This window comes from Magnolia sinica, chromosome 10, assembly GCF_029962835.1.
Source record: "Magnolia sinica isolate HGM2019 chromosome 10, MsV1, whole genome shotgun sequence".
NCBI lineage: Eukaryota > Viridiplantae > Streptophyta > Magnoliopsida > Magnoliales > Magnoliaceae > Magnolia > Magnolia sinica.
In genome coordinates, this window is record NC_080582.1 from 40,083,899 (window position 1) to 40,100,931 (window position 17,033).

Sequence of the window (17,033 nt, forward strand, 5' to 3'; positions counted from 1 at the left end):
CTCAAACATGTAGGTGACCAACTCCACCTACTCTACCTCAATGCAGTGCAGTGGCCTCAGCATCTTAAAGATGTGGTCTAGCCAATACTCAGCCTCCTTGGGTCTGTGAGTACCCGTAAAAGTAGGAGGTCGGGAGCGCTGGAATCATTCAAAAAGGCCACTAACACCCACATTCCCCATAGGGTGCACAGATGGTATAGGTGAAGCCACACCCACTGGGCAAAGACCCCTGCGATGGTGGCCAAAAACTCCTGCTGCTACTGTTGCTGCTGTTGTATCAAGAGCATCATCTGCTCCAACCAATCCATAGGAGGAGCCGACTGAGGCGCGTGAGGCGTTGAGGTAGATGCGAGGTTTAGCTCTAGAACCGGTGGTGCCACAGGTGTCGGCCCATTAGTGGGGCCAGTGACCGACTGAGAATCCAGTATAGTGTCATGAGTCGGGCCCAAATTGGGGTCCATTTGGCTATTGCTTAGGGGAGGTGCCCCGTCATTCAAGTCGCCCAATGTGAGACGTGCTGTACTCCGTGTAGCCTTAGGTGGCATTCCCTATATACAACACAGGGTGCAACCCGAGTTAGATTTAGCATACAACACACAATTCTTCAAGCATTCTATGCATTCCATAATAAAAGGAGTGGTATGTATTCCATTTAACAAAATTTGTGATAATACAGGAGATATAACTTTACATGAATCATGACAGGGAATGCATGTGAGCTAGTCTAAGTAGGTTCCATATACCAAAACCTACAATCAGTCTACCACATTACTAAGCCTATCGAGGCTATACATAAAGGCAAGGAAACAAGCAACAAAGCAAACTAAAAGACGACTACATGTGGGACTAGTTGTCCGAATCTGGTGATGGTGAAGGTGCACCCTTGTCCTGTAGACAACACAGGATAGCCCTCAGGGTGCGAGATACTTTACTGAATTTTCTCTTCACGAAGGCTTTATTCTCATCAAGCTTGGCTTGGGTTGCTGTGATCTCCTGACGTAGGGCAGCCTCGCGCTCTTCAAGTTGGGCTAAGCGGGCTTCCCTGGCAGCCCGAGCACTATCGCGGCCCTGAACAGCGGGTGGAGAGCCCTCCTCAGAGTCTCGGGCCACCTCTTCCTCTTCCTCACTCTCTCCTTCGTCACCTCCCTCCTCTGACTCTTCTTCTTCTTCAATCTCATTGCTTTCTTCCTCCTCACTCTCTGTCTCATCCCCATACTGGTCAAGCCGGGCATGGCGTTGACGAGGGCCAATCTCCATGTTGTTGAGCGTAGTCTCATTAATGTAGTGGATTGGCGCAAGGTCATCTCTGTTAAGTCTGTAAGCGAACTCTCGACCAATCTTGCATATGAGTCGGCCAAATGGAAGCGAACATCATTCCTAAGAGAACTTGCCGTCTGGACTATCTGTAGGAGGGCAAATGTAGGCAGACACAATTTGTCTCCCTGTCCAGCTCTATACAGGAAATCCACCATTAAGCGAGTGCATTAGGTACGGTTGCCCCACTTAGGGTACATATTATATGTGAAAATGTGGTGAAGCAGGCATAAATCGTTTGTCAACTCTGTCGACGGAAGGCTCCTGCCTTCCTTCCAGTGAGCTAATCAGCTGCAAAGGTAACGTGTGCGGCGATCTCTTTCTCGCACGTTCTTGAGATCCTTATATTAGCATGCACCTCTCCACGCGGGATTCCCATGACCTGGGCCACCAAATTCACATAAACTGTTACTTCCCGCCTTCCTACGGGAATCTTGAACTACAGAGGCTCCAGCGATGGGTCCCGTATATGGGCGTAGAAGGCTCGAACAGTGTTCTCACATGCATGAGACTTGCTCTCAAATATGGGACCCCACCCGTTGTCCTACCAGGTGATCCATCATTGGATACGACCCAAACAGCTTCTCGTCTACATGAGCTTCAAGCACAAATCTATCGCCACCAAATCGATCATATTCAAAGCCCGCCGGTAGAACTCTCTCGACTGGGATTTGGGGATGAGATCCCACTTCGACCTCCGCTCTTTGGCGGCGCTTGTACTAGCTTCGGCACCCGCCTTCTTCCTTGAACGGGTAAGGCAGCTAGGCCCGGCTTCATCCGTAGGAACTCTCTTCTTCCCCATGAGGGAAAGAAGTGTGGAAATGGAGAAAATCGCCACCACAAGCTCGAAAAGAGCCATTTGAGCGAAATAAGATGGGAGGATTGAAGAGGTTGTTGAACTTGAGATTTTTTTGATACACAAGGAAGGGTTGGTGCACTCAAATGAAAGGAAATAGGGAAAATAGGAGATGGATTCGAAAGGAATAGTGGGAGGTGCGTTTATGGTGAAGAAGATGAAGAAGATGTGAGACTAGGGGAGAGATTCGAGAGAGAATGATGGGGTTTTGGAAGATTTAGAAAGCTTAGAAGGAGGTAAAAGGGAGAAATGAAGTAAATGGGGAGGTTATAGGGGTTCCACATGATCTGGTGGGCCCCACAGCCATCCACATGCATCGGCCCGACAGGCCCGGGCGAACCCGGGCGTGGTGCACCACGGTGCCGCCGCGGTCGGCTAGACCCGGCGTGGTGTCGCCACGGTCTGCTGGACCCGATGCGGTACCGCCGTGGTTGAGCGGTGGCCATCCCCCTCTCGGGGTGCCGTATGTGTGCAAGGTCTACTTTGGATCCCCTTGATTCGCACCGTTTGGGTCCTTGAGTTCGTTTGAGTCGTTTCAGGTCCCCCTTCGCATGTATTCACACTTTCCAGTTTTATTTGAGTGTGGAATGGGCTGAATCAGGGTCTAAACCCATTAATCGACTACCTGGGGGAAGGATTGGGATCATCCCACATGATCACAGGTGCTTATAAGTCCGATTTCAATAGTCAGTTTTGCTCGTTGCGAAACTGGGAATCCTACGACTGTTTCTATGTTTCCTCGCTCCCTCCTAGATCAAAGTACGTCAGTGTGCGTCATGTTACCATAACCCAGGTCCAGTTTAATCTAAATCATGCTTTGATACCAACTTGTAACGCCCTAAAAATCAGGGGTCGAGCAGGAGCCCAACTCCCGAGTTCCTACACATCACTTACGCAACATAGATAATGATGATTAAATGTTGTCTGTATTAGTGCCTTAAACATGAATGGGATTATACCAAATCAGTATATCATACTCCAGAGACAATTAAATTATGCAAGCGGAAGACTGTGATAGATATATAAACTGTCGTAAGTCTCCAGAGTGTGAACATGATACCAGGTTAGATATATACATGTATACTCCAAAACTGAATAAAATGAATATATATGGGTGTTTCAAAGTGCAAAATGACAAGTGCAATGACGTCTAATCAGCATCCTTATAACCCTGTCGATCAGAACATGGTTTACATAGACCCGCCTGATAGCTGCATATAAGAGAACTCCTCCTCATCATCACAAAAGTCCGACTCCACTTCATAAGCATCGCCATCATCTGTAACTACAACAGGGTCTGGTTGGTGTTTAAAACACCATCCCAGAACGTGGGAGTGAGTGATCAATTACGTGGAGCTATAAAGCAAAGGTTAATATGTTATCAATTTAGTCAAGTAGTAATGATAAAGCAGTACAACACTCATGTCCTAAATACTCTTGTTAATGCAAGGATGATATGCGATAATATGTATGCCCTCGCCTGCACTCTCTCTGTGACTTCATCTCATGATCGAGGCATGCAACAATCCCGCTGTGCTCAACTCCAACGCCAAAGGCTCATGCAATGCGGTGCATGTGCAAGATTAGCTAAGTTCTTAATTAGGCATATTCATATAGTAAGTTTGAGAAGCTAAGGTACCTCCCTTTATATCATTGACCCAAATATTAATCCATCTAGGGTCGTCAATCCTAGTTAATCACATACGAAGAACAGTTCCAGGTCACTACGGAGCGGCTCGTCACCTCAGCGCAGGCCTGGTTTATACTTAAGGTCACTATAGAAAGGCTCGTCACTTTAGCATAGTCCTAGTGCATACTCGTGGTCACTACGGGCTCGTCACATAATCGTAGGCCGACAACTCGAATACAATGTCCCATACACCACCATATTCAGCTCATGAGTTTAGGTTAGACACTGGTCACTACAGGGAGGCTCATTGCCCCAGCGTAGGCCGACAGCTCGACCACGGTGTCCCATACACCACCATGTCCGGCTCATGAGTCTTAGCGGATCGAGGTACTAAGGTTAAACGGGCTTTTCACTAGTGAGTTTGGTACCTTAGATTCAAGCAGTAGCGTCCATACATGGTGAACAAACATCGGGCTAATTGAGTTAATTAACAAGCTCGACTAGTACGAGCGTACGTTGAATTAGTCGACATGGAGCGCATACGCACTCCTCGTGGCCTAGCCACTGTCGATAATCACCATACGACTCGGATTCATCAGAAGTATCCATCGTGGCTAAACAGTTCGGCCACCGTTCGTAAACCTTTACCGATTGCCTGGACTATATCTTAGCCCCAATCACACTCCAAACAACAGTATTCGTATGTAATAGCCAAAGATAACATGTGATAGCTAAAACTAAATATAAATCTTACTTGAGCATTTTAACAAAACACATACTACACAGGTTACCATACACAGACATTTCATTCACGACAAACATTGTAGTAGGATGGGTTACTTAGAGGAAACTGTAACCATAGATAAGGGAATTGAGAGTCCCATCTCACCACCCTCATTACATGCCTTTACACAAGCATTTTCTCATTCAAGCATTTTATTAAACACTTAGGCTACACACATCACACATATGAAATAAATTAGTAAAACCCATATTACGGCAAATCCCTTCACATAGGGGTTGCCACATGCACAACAATCATGTATTTACTGTTAATAATCATGGCGAGTACAAATCCAAATTCCATATTCATTCAAACATTTCAACAAACACGTGGAATGCGTTATAAATCAACATAGTCTATATATAAGCAAAATATATGAAAAACCTTGTATCTAAGCACATGTGATAGCAATCAAGCCAGTCATAAATCATTACTGACATTGAAAGCCTTGAAAACCATAACCTAAATGTTTATAGTCTACACCTTACGTCGGTAGACTCGTAATGAACTCAGTTCGAACACTAACTCTTCATCTACGGCACAATGACAACCTATAGTATGAAATAGATTAACTATTTCTCTGTATACTCTATTTTAATCCCTAAAACAAATTAGGGTTAGGATTTCTTACCCAAGAATAGGATCAGAATCGCTGGTATAGCGATGTAGACAGGCCGATTCAGATACGTGGAGCGATGGGATCGAACCCCAGGAACTCTCTCTCGCTTTCTCTCTCACTCTCTCTCTCTCTCTCTCTCTCTCTCTCCTTCTCTTTTTGCTCTCTTCTCTCCTAGGTTTCCAAATTCGTATGGAATGAGAGAGGGGTAGGTTAAGGCACTTATATAGGCCCAGAACTGATAGGAATGGCCCCAGGGCCATGGTATACTTAGGTTATAATCAAGGAGTGGCTGTTTCGGTCCAACGGAGCACATCTGGAGGCCCATTTTCTTCGTATGGTCCAGAGTAAGTCCCCTGACATTGGATCTAGGTCAAGTTAAGTTTTCGGTCCGATCGGATTCACAGATCGATTACAGAGGACCAGTTTCAGTTCAACGATCACCGGTACTTGATCAGGGCCACAAGTACACTAACATGTGTTGAAAATTTTTCCTAATCCGAGGGTGTGATTGGGTCAGGTTCTGACGGTCTGAAACCTTAGATTTGGCCTGGAAGCGAACGACTCAATTCACTTAAGTTTTAGTTCATTTCCTAAAGATATTTGTGTTTCTCACACATTACGCTCCGGGCTCAAGTTGTGCATTTCAGGATACTATCTGGACTTGATTTTTGAGATGGTTATTAAGTCCAGCAAGGTGGTCATAACCATATGGTCTCGCGGTAATCAGACTTTCGACGCGCGGTCTAGGTCCGATACGGAGTTTCGCGATGCTCCAAGAGCAACTGAGTTTTGAGATTGATCCTAGATTTTTAGGTAATGTAGCGTTAATGATTCTACTAGTTTTGGGCCTTGCAATTCGTATTTAATTCTTTCCAAGGTAATTCAACAGGTGATTTGGTTTAACACTCAATTAATCCTCGTCTAACTTCTAAAGGATTCGGTTCTTAGTGATTTCTGCCTGAGGTGGTACTCGGGTCTTCGTACGAATTTTTCCGAGACGTTACAATCCAATAAGTAGTTAAGGAAAATCTTGTGATGTTCAATATCTCGAAGAGAGCCTCGATATCCTCAAGTTTCAAATTTCGATGATATCGATGGTCTTCGATGATATCGGATTAGGGATACAAATTTGTCCAGCAAGCATTCAGTAAAATCGTTTAATTGTTCAAAGTATCGAGGATCATGCGATGATATCAATATTCAAATATCAATCATATTGAGACCATGTCGATGTCATCGAAATAGGACATAAATTGTCCAGCGAGTTTATAGAAAAATTCCTTGAAAAGATCGATGAATCGGAATTGGTATCGATATCATCAATATTCAAAATCAGATGATATCGAGGGATGCTCGATCATATCAATACCTATTAAGTTTCAAAGGTAAGTTTGCTCTCATGTTTTTAAATGTGGAGGAATCGAACCATGCGTCAATGAAATCAGAGTTCGAAATCTGATGACATTGAAGCATCTTCGATATCCTCGATCAGTTGGTAAAAAGGTTCAAAAGCATTTGACAATTTGAGTTTGTGTCATCGAGTGACCATTCGACGCTATCGAGAGTATGCTCTCGATGATATTGAAGATTGCTCGATGATATCGAACTTTATAAAAAATATGACTGTTTTATTTCCGTTGGAACTTTTTGCCTATTTAATGGGAGCTTTCCTTAGGTTATTAGTAGAGAGAAGATAGATAGAGCTTTTGAGTGTTTAATTCAGATCACCTACCCTAAAGCTCTTTTCTCTCATGGGAGTTCATCCTCCAATCCACCCTCCTCATTGATATTCAATAGAGTGGATTGGAGAATGAACTTCCGCATTCAAGGATCATCCAACTACCACCTTAATGGCAAATCATTAAGCTGAGATACCTTGAATGCTTAGATGCTTCGAATCACTCTATTTATAAAATAGAAAAATATTTAATAGAGTAGGATTCCAACTTAACCTTGACCCAACCTGTCGCCTTACATTGGAGCATCATCTATGTTGCGGTTCAAGGGAGCTGAAGATTCTTCATCATCAAAGGAGGAGATCTTCATCAATGTGCTTAATGGAGCTCATCTACTTATCTGTAAGTCATTAGAGTCTAGAGACCCTTTTGATCATTCCTCTTGTAGGATTGGGTCAAAGGTTCTTCTCACCCCTTTCAAGTCCTCATAGGAGGCCTCCGACGAGAGAATACGTGTGGGTGCTGTATGTTGACCCTTTCTCATTGGGAGCATAAACTCGAGGTTCCTTGTGTGGATCCTTGGCCCGTGTGGCCTAAAACCTAGGTGCTGTGTGTTGACCTTTGCTCTTATGTAGGGCATAAACTCTAGGTTCCATGTATGGATCCTTGGCCTGTGTGGCCTAAAATCTGGGTGCTGTGTGTTGACCCTTGCTCCTGTGTGGGGCATAAGCTTGTGTCTCGTGGAGACATGTTAGGTACCTTGTGTAGGTTGTACTGGTTTGAGGTGAACCTGATTTGAAACCTCTGTTAGTGAGATCCGGTACACTCAAGGGTTGAGTGCGTCCACCGGAAGTGGAGTAGACCATAGTTGAACCACTATAAAAATAACTGTGTTTGGGATTGCTATTTACTTTTAATACTTGTGTGATTTCTCTGAATATTCTCATAATGCTTGCTTACATGATTACCTAGAACTTATTAGAATCACATCTCACACACAGTCACATTCATCATAAACTATGTTCCTCATCTTGTTTATGTTTTGAATAGTCTCATGATTGGATCCTCTATTTGGCTTGGAGGCCATTAGAGTTACATTGAAGATATCCTGATACTTGCATATTAATTCAGGATAGGGTTGATAGGTTTTAAACCATAATAAAAATTTAAAAAGTCCTATTCACCCCCTCAAGGACAACTTAGCATATTCCCACTTCTATTAAAGCATTCATTACCACAATTTCAGTGTGATAGCTAAATGGTCTTGATTTCTTTGGCTGTTGGACATGTGTCCTCTGGAGACGGCCATTTTGGTCTCCCGAAGTTTCCTTTTGTAGATCCTAACAACTCTTAAGGGTCGGTTGGCACCATAGATTTGGGGGGATTAAAGGGGATTTGAAATCTCCTTAGTATATTTGGCACCATAAAGTAACTGTGGGGTTTCAAATTAGGGGATTTCAAATCCACAAATCCCCTCAAATTTGAAATCCATGGTGAAAGCCAGGATTACATCTAAAATCCTTCAAAGAGTCGCATATGTAACATGTGTGTCACTAGGCTACTAATCTATTAGACACATGACTCATGCATGATATCTTAGAACAATCAAATTATCAACTGCATCACTAAAATTACTTTATTAGGTGATATTTATGATCCAAACATTGTCCATGTAAATCAATTATTAAAATTCATTAGTTAGTCACTTGGATGTGATCTTGTGCTTGTGGCCCATTCGAGGCTTGAAATTTCATTATTTTTGGCCAAAATATATATTTATATGGCTTATTACCACCATTGTGTCAAACATTACATAGTACACTAGTTATTGATATTAAAATTAATTTAGTAATTAAATTTAAACCCTTGTAAATATATTAAACATAACTACTTTTGAATTACATAAATTCTAAATAAGGTGATGTTATGGGGAAATCTGAATAAGGGCAATCAGGGTCATCCTAAGCTATCCAAATCAGTTATTAAGGCCTTGAAAGGAGAGCATCATGCCAAGTGCAGAGAAAAAATCCGTAAGTGAACCGATCCTTTAAGAGGGGTTTGCTCAGTATATGTTAAAAGGTCTGCAAAAATGACTAAGGGTCGCGCTCCATTCGTGGGGGGTTGACTCTTTAAAGGGTCAATCCTTAACATTAACAAATCACAACAATCAACACATGTGAATATGCCCTCTACCAAGGGTTAAAAGATCATCATTCATCCAAAAAGTTATCATCAAAAAATTACCCATCTCATGTAAAATATATATATATAAAATATCTCACTCCCTCCGAGTAGAGGGATTAGCCACCGAGCTGGGGGGCTGAGCGTCAGGGGGGGCTTCAACGACAGGAGGGGCACTCTCAGGCTAATCAGCCACGACCGGTTTAGCGTCCTCAGCCTCGTCCATAACAAGAGCGTCGAGGTCGATGGCCAGATGAAGCTTTCGGACCTCAGTGAGGCAGGTGTCAAAGCCGGTGTTATAACCGAAGAGATACAGCTTGTCCAGTTCTCTGGCCCTCTCCGCCGACACCTTATATGCTGCCATTGCTACAACAATTTGCGAGGCTGCTCGAGTCTCGAGTTCCCCTCACAGCCTATCTTGATCCGTAACAGCCACGGCCTCTAGAACGATCTGCTACTGAGTCAACCCCCCAGCAACCTTGTGCTTCACCCTTGTAAGGACTTGCTCCAGTCATGTGTCATCACAATCTGCATCCTCAAGAGAGACCTCCAGCCTCCTAATAGCCTCCCGTAGGTGCTTGACTTTGGGGTCACCACGTCCAAGTGAGCTTGGAGTTGATTAACCTCACCTTGGAGCGCTAGCTCCCTCGCTCGACCCTACTCAACAGGCCTTCTCAGCTCCTCTCACTCCGTAGCCGACGCCTCCTAAAGCCTCTCAAGCTCGGCCCTCCGTGACTCATGCTAGGCCTTTTGAGCCTCGAGCTCAGCCTTCTACGTCTTGAGTCGATCCATCTCCTTCAACCTCTCTTTCACTTCTACCATCATTGGCAACGATTGATAACAGACCGTTGCGTAATCATTCATGAACTTGACGTGGCTTCGGGAGAGCATGTCAGCTATTTTCAACTCCGGCACATGCTTAGCCGCCCAAGGGTTCAGCAGAGCCACGTGATAACTAGAAGGCAGAGTCTCTGGAGTGGGCTTAGAACCTCCTCTAACCCCACTAGCTGCAGAAGCTTGGGCAGCCGCCTTGGGCATGATGGCGTATCCGACCAGGGCGTAAGTTTGGCCTGCTAAGATCTCAGCCTCAACAGCAGCGTGGTGGGCTACGAATTGTGCGGGGGCGTTAGTACCAGGAGTCTCCCCGACCACCTCTCTCCCTATCCCAGGAGGACCTGCAACCGTTGAAGGCGAAACCTCGGGGGCTTGCTCCTCTGGAGTCGACGTCGAGATGGTGATGGGCTCGACTCCGATCGGGACCTCAGCGGCTCATGCTTTGGGAGCAGGGGTCGGGGCAGTGGCGGGAACGACATGGGTTAGGGCTATGGTAGGTACGGCTTTAGCTGAGGCCATGATGGGCATGACTTCAGCTCAGAAGGTCATGGCTGCAGCTAGAACAGGCCTAACCTAGGAAGTCTTCCTCTTCTTCAGCGTCACCTTCATCCTCAACTCGAATGAGAGGACTACGTCCATCGAGGGGCGTGGCACGACCTACCTCCTCTTCGAGCCGCTTGCCTCCATTCCTGCCCTAAAAGGAAGTCAGCCAGAGAAAAATCTATTGAACGTCAGTAAAAAATCTCAGAAGACCCTTACCCCGCTTACCCAAAGCAAAAAGAGTGGGTTGAAGTCTACAGAAACCAGACGACACTAGGTTCTCCCCATTGATGAGTTCGAACCAGACGAGTTGGTCCTCAGCAAGCAATCTAGCTTGGGCAACCTGATGCCTTTAGAGAGGAGAGAGGTCTGGGGCCCCTTTCGGCTGAACTGCAAGCAGAGATGGAGCTCGAGTTAGAACACAGAAGGACAAATCAAGCATACAGTGTGATGAAAAGGAGTGCCTAACCTAGGTTGGAAAACTTTGTGGGGACCCGAACCCGCAGTCCGCTGAACTCAGAGGCAGGGGCTTCCCATTTCCCCGAGGACCAAAACCACTTCCCTTTCCAGTCCTTGTTGGAAGAAAGGAGTTGGGTTACCAGGCCCGGGATGCATGGAGGCCTAGCCGAGAGGTAGTACTAAGATGGCTCTGACCTATCATACTTGGCCACGTACAAAAATAGGAACTCTTCTGGCATCAGCCTCTAGCTCTCCATCTGATGCCAAAGAATAAAGGTGGAGACAATAATCCTCCAAGCGTTCGGGACTAGTTGACCCGGTGCCACTCTAAGCCGTGCGGTCAGCTCACGTATGAACAGATGGATGGGGAATTGAAGCCCGCATTGGAGGGCATTTATGAAGATGGCGATCTCCCCCTCTGGAGAAAGGCCTACTTGGTCTGTGGGGGCAGGGGCTCGGATGTGCACCGAGTCAGGAATTTGATAATCTTTGCAGAGTTGGGCCATCTGGGACTCGACTAGAATCGAGCCCCCGAGGACGAACGGCTTCGGCTTGCCTCCCGATGGGCTTATCTTTGACCGCCCCACGGGATCTCCGAGAGCCCTCTTCGGCCTCTTGCCACTGCCTTTAGCCCTCTGACTCGCGGTTCTCTGGGCTGAAGTGCCAAGTGGTATGGCCTCAAAAAGGCCTTCGGATTCTCCGGGTCCTGAGGTGGTGGTCTCTGGTTAGGAGTCAGAACCAGCTCCTCGGACCTCTTCTACTTCGTCAGAGTTGCTCGACATGATGCAAGGAAAAAGTCTTTAAGTAATGGAAGACTCACAGCGCTACAGGCGACTTTTTGATAGAGATTTTCTCAACTCCGGTAGCTTCTTCCGAGCAGAATTCCTTCTTCGATGGTCGGAAACCCTTTATCTGGTGACAAAAATCCCTTTTCCGGCAGAGGGCGATTTAAAAGGAAAAAGTAAGGGAAATGGAAAGCGAGAGAGCGAAAGATGCAAAAGAAGTGAATAAATGAGAATGGGAGGGGTTAATATAGCTCCCCATTCCTCAGCGTCATCATTACAAGCAGTTGTCCCCAAAGTTGAGGCGTCTCAGTGCTGACACCAAGGGACATGAGGAGGGAGATGATACGTACGAGCCCGCGTTCTGAGGGCAGAGTCATCTAAGTATTAAATGTCATTCATGGTGCACGTAGTCTCTCACCTCCTCATGGGCATGTGGCACCGTCTTCTTCGTTCTGCTGATTGTGAATTGTAACCATCGCCACGTGTCATCTACCTAGAGGTCAAGATCTAAACAGGAGCAGCCACTGTACGACACAAGGAATCTGAAGCACAATCGTCGCAGTTATTGCACCCCAGTTATCCCAATCGTCATCATGAGCCGAGGCATGGAGGTGTCGTTTCATTTCCCTAGGCGTTTACTCTCCAAGTCCGAGCTCGGACCAAGAGAGTAGGGGGCTTCTATTATGGGAAAATATGAATAAGGGCAATCAGGGTCATCCTGAGCTATCCAAATCAGTTATTAAGGCCTTGGAAGGAGAGAATTGCGCCAAGTGCAAGCCGGCCCCTGGATTACGACTATAAACGAGCCGAGACGAGCTTTCGTCTTCGTTCTTGTCATCTGAAGATGACATTCAATGAACAACCGAGCCATGAGTACGTACAAGCCCGAGGCAAATTATTCGACTGACTCCAAATGCTAATACTTGGCCTCAGGTCTAGATAAGATGAGGCCAAGCCTGGGTGAGGATACTCCGAGTGCCAAGTCGAGAGGGTAGCCTAAATACGGAAGTAACCGAAGATCTCGCCCAAGGATACGCATCCTTAAGACACGATACGCCACACGACCCAAAGATTGTGGATAATATCTCCATGATTACAATATTTGCGTGATTGAATAAATCGTGCTGAGATTAACAGACGCGATCCTCTCTACCTATAGGTATAAATACTAGAGGATCTTATTACCACAATTATGCAATATCTCACACCCTCTCTCTACATTACACAACTTGGACCCAGATTCCCTAGCCCGACGTAGGTACCAGAGGGTCCCCCAGCTGAGCTAGGGTCTCCTTTACTCACCCCTTTGTGTAGGACCATGTTTATTAAAAGTTCGTAACATTGAGTGGAGGCTGGTCCAGATTTTAACCTCAAAAGGTTACAAACAAATATAATAAGAAGATTTATTTCAAATCCAAAGGTTTTTTAGTCCAAAGATATTTCAAATCCACGGTGCCAAGTGAGGCCTTAGGATCTTGTGTCCTGGTCTTTCAGTTGGTGGTGCTGCCATGTGTAAGTTTTTATAAGATTTGATTGTTGGGATTTTGGCCTGCGAAATCACACAAATCTAGATCTAGGATAGTAATCCAATGGCACCAAGCACACACAAGAGAACACACAGATTTAATGTGGAAAACCCTTTCGGGAAAAAACCACGGCACAAAGCGACAGATCTCCACTATGAAAGCATCAATTACAAAGAGAGAGGACTTACCTGATTCGAACAACCTCGAATCTCACCCTTACTGCACCCTTTAATAACCCTAGAACCCTTAAGAATACCTTTAGGAAGACTTATAATACCTTAGAATAGCCCTAGGGACCCCTATTTATAGTTTAGGAAACTTTCCTTTTGCACCCTTGCGAAATCGCCTTAGATTTCCGCAGTCCGTAACCTCAACCGGTCAAACCGAGTCCGTGACTGGTTGAGAGACCCCCTCGACCGGTTGTGCCATCCCCTCGACCAGTCGAGCATCTCGGACACCCAAAACATGAGCTCGCTGGACTTTGAGTCGAGCATGCCTTGACTAGTCGAGCGGCCCACTCGACCGGTCGAGCTAGGCTCTCGACCGGTCTAGCAGCGCCAGATTGTTGAAGGCTTTAAATCTGAAAATAATCTCTACTAAGTTTTCAACATTCAACTGTGTAGCTTCTTGACCTCTTCTCTTATCTCTGCATCACATCATAACATCTCTTGCACACTCCGTCCTTCTTTTACGCCATCGCCAAGCCCAGAGAAGTTACACGAAACTTGAACTTCTCTACAGAAATGATCTAAGTGAGCATGTCTGTCGGATCAAAATCCACGTGCTCAACCACCTTTGCTCCTGTCTTCTCAAAAGGAAAGACGTAGTCCTCTTACCATCTCACTGCTACCCAATATTGCTTGTCGGGGTACTTGCTCAGAACACTGATAGCCTGTGAAATAACCGATGTAATCCAGACCATGACATACACTGCGAACTGCATTCAAATAAGGCTCATGAGATATCCTACTTTTCCTCATCTATTTTGGGACATGTCCTAAGGAAAACTTGAGGAGAGATGCATAAGGAACGCTCTCCGGCTTTACCTAGCTCATCACATCCTTGATCAATACCTACACACAAGGTATTCCTCCTGTGATTACCAAACCCTACTCCTCTTTCAGTCTCAACGCCGAGAACCATCTTTACAGCCCACCGATCCTTCATCCTGAATATCCCACTTAATCAACTCTTCAGTACATTGATTTCAGACATGTCATAATTGGCGATTTACATGTCATCAATTCCTGACTCACCATGAAGGAATCAAAGCACTGCCTAGGCGACAGGTCGAACCACGACCTCCTGCAAAGTCTTTTCTTAGCCCTTTTAACTTCGAACCGCTCTGGTTGCTTCATGCAGATTTGCTCTTCACTTTCTCTTGCAGAAGTGTAGACTCCACATCCATCCTTCCAACTCAAGATCAATTTGGCCAACTAGCGCCAATGACGGATCTAATAGATACCTGTTATACCATCGACGTGAATATCTCTGAAAAGCCGATCCCTCCTCTCTGAGCATAACCCTTCGCTACCAACATCGCCCTGTATCTATGCTGTATCCTCCTGAAGATCCACCTGCATCCAACCGCTCTCTGGCCCTTTGGAAGCTCCACCCGCTCCCATATGTCGGTATGGTATAACGAATCCATCATATTTCCTATATCACCTTTCACTTCTCAGCACCAGGCTCACATAGAGCCATCTAAATAGAAGATGAATCTTCCTGCGATATTGGAGTCGTCCATGTACTTCGCCGATATCCTACAATCATGCCATGTGATTCTTCTCACAGGTGGCTGCTCTACTTACTCTGTATCCCTGTCCGCATGGCTCAGCCTTCCTGCCCTGCCTGCTCTTGTGGCCATGCCCAATATGCCACACACGTGCAAAAGTGGAATCTGCTACATCCACTGCGACTCCACCTTTTGAAGTGCTCCCGATCAACCTGTACAAGTTACTGAGTCGTTGCACTTTCATAATTACCCGTGCTCCCTTAAATACTTTAAGAGCACCATCAATACTTGTGTACTTACATCCTTTTGCCTCAAGTACACCAAGAGATCAAATTCTGCTTCAAGTCAGGAACGTGCCTGACATCAGTAAAGGTACGCTTCACTCCATCAAACATCTTGATGCACACTAAACCAACAGCCATAACATTACAGGCAATATCATTGCCCATAAATACATGTCCACTATCGCACTCCCTGTAGCTGGCGAACCAACTCTGATGAGGAGTCAATTTGAAAGATGCCCCCGTGTCTAGCATCCACTAATCCTTACGATTATCATATGATCGTCTGAGCGAAGACAAAGATAAAACATCAGCATCACATCTACTCGATCTATCTGATGTGGCAGCATTGGCCTCCCTGTACGAAGCCTCAGAATCTTCTCTCTTCGATTTGGGATTTTCACAATCCTTCTTCACATGTCTTTCCTTCCTACAGTTCCAACACTTTATCTTTCCTTTGCCCTTGCCCTTAGCTTTGGATTTAGAACATGAAGAACCCGTATCTTGTTCAGAATTCCTACCCCTGTAAATACTGCATCGGAAGATGTCCTCATGTCATCATTTAGCTTTCTCATAGCCTTCCCTTAAAGGTTGAGATAATGGTGTTGACACTCAGAGTTTTATTTGTGCTGCACACAGTGTCCTTGAATGACTCATATGACGCCGGAAGAGAATTTAGCAACATACATGCTTGTTCTTCATCTTTCATCACTTCCTCCACATCCAGCAATTTGCAAACTAATTTATTAAAGTTATTGATGTGAGCCTCCAGATCTCGACCCTCTACCATCTTGAAGTTATATCACTGCCGCTTCAAGTGTAGGCGATTTTCAGAGAATTTTTTCGCATAGACATCCTCTAAATTCACCCATAACTTAGCCGCAGTTTTCTCTCTCATGGCGTTGTAGAGAACCTCATCCGTGAGACATAAACGGATCGATGATAAAGCCTTCTTATCAAGAGTATTCCAACCATCATCGGTTATAGTAGACTTTCGCTCCTCAAGAGCACCATCTTTGCCTTGCTTGATTAAAGAACTCATCATCTTAATCTTCCATAACTCAAAATTATTTTTCCCTGAGTACTTCTTAATCTCATACATAATACTTCTCATTATTACTAATCCCTCAGATTCAGATCTATGCCCCAACGATTGCTCTGATACCACTTGTTGGGATTTTGGCCTGTGGAATCACACAGATCTAAATCTAGGATAGTAATCCAATGGCACCAAGCACACGCAAGAGAACACACAGATTTAACGTGGAAAGCCCTTTCGGGAAAAAACCACGGCACAAAGCGACATATCTCCACTATGAAAGCATCAATTACAAAGAGAGAAGATTTACCCGATTCGAACAACCTCAAATCTTACCCTTGCTACACCTTTTGTTAACCCTAGAACCCTTTAAAATACCTTTAGGAAGCCTTATAATACCTTAGAATAGCCCTAGGGACCCCTATTTATAGTTTAGGAAACTTTCCTTTCACACCCTTGCGAAACTGCCTCAGATTTGCGCAGTCCGCACAAGATCCAGACTCGAATTTGCGTAACCTTGACCGGTCGAGCCGAGTCCTCGACTGATTGAGCCGAGTCCTCGATTGGTCGAGGGACCCCCTTGACCGGCCGTGCCATCCCCTCAACCGGTCGAGCATCCCAGACACCCAAAACATAAGTTCGCTGGACTTTGAGTCACGCATGCCTCGACTAGTCGAGCATGCGGCCCACTCGACCGGTCGAGCGACCGGTCGAGCCAGGCTCTCGACCGGTGGAGCAGCGCCAGATTGTTGAAGGCTCTAAGTCTGACAACAT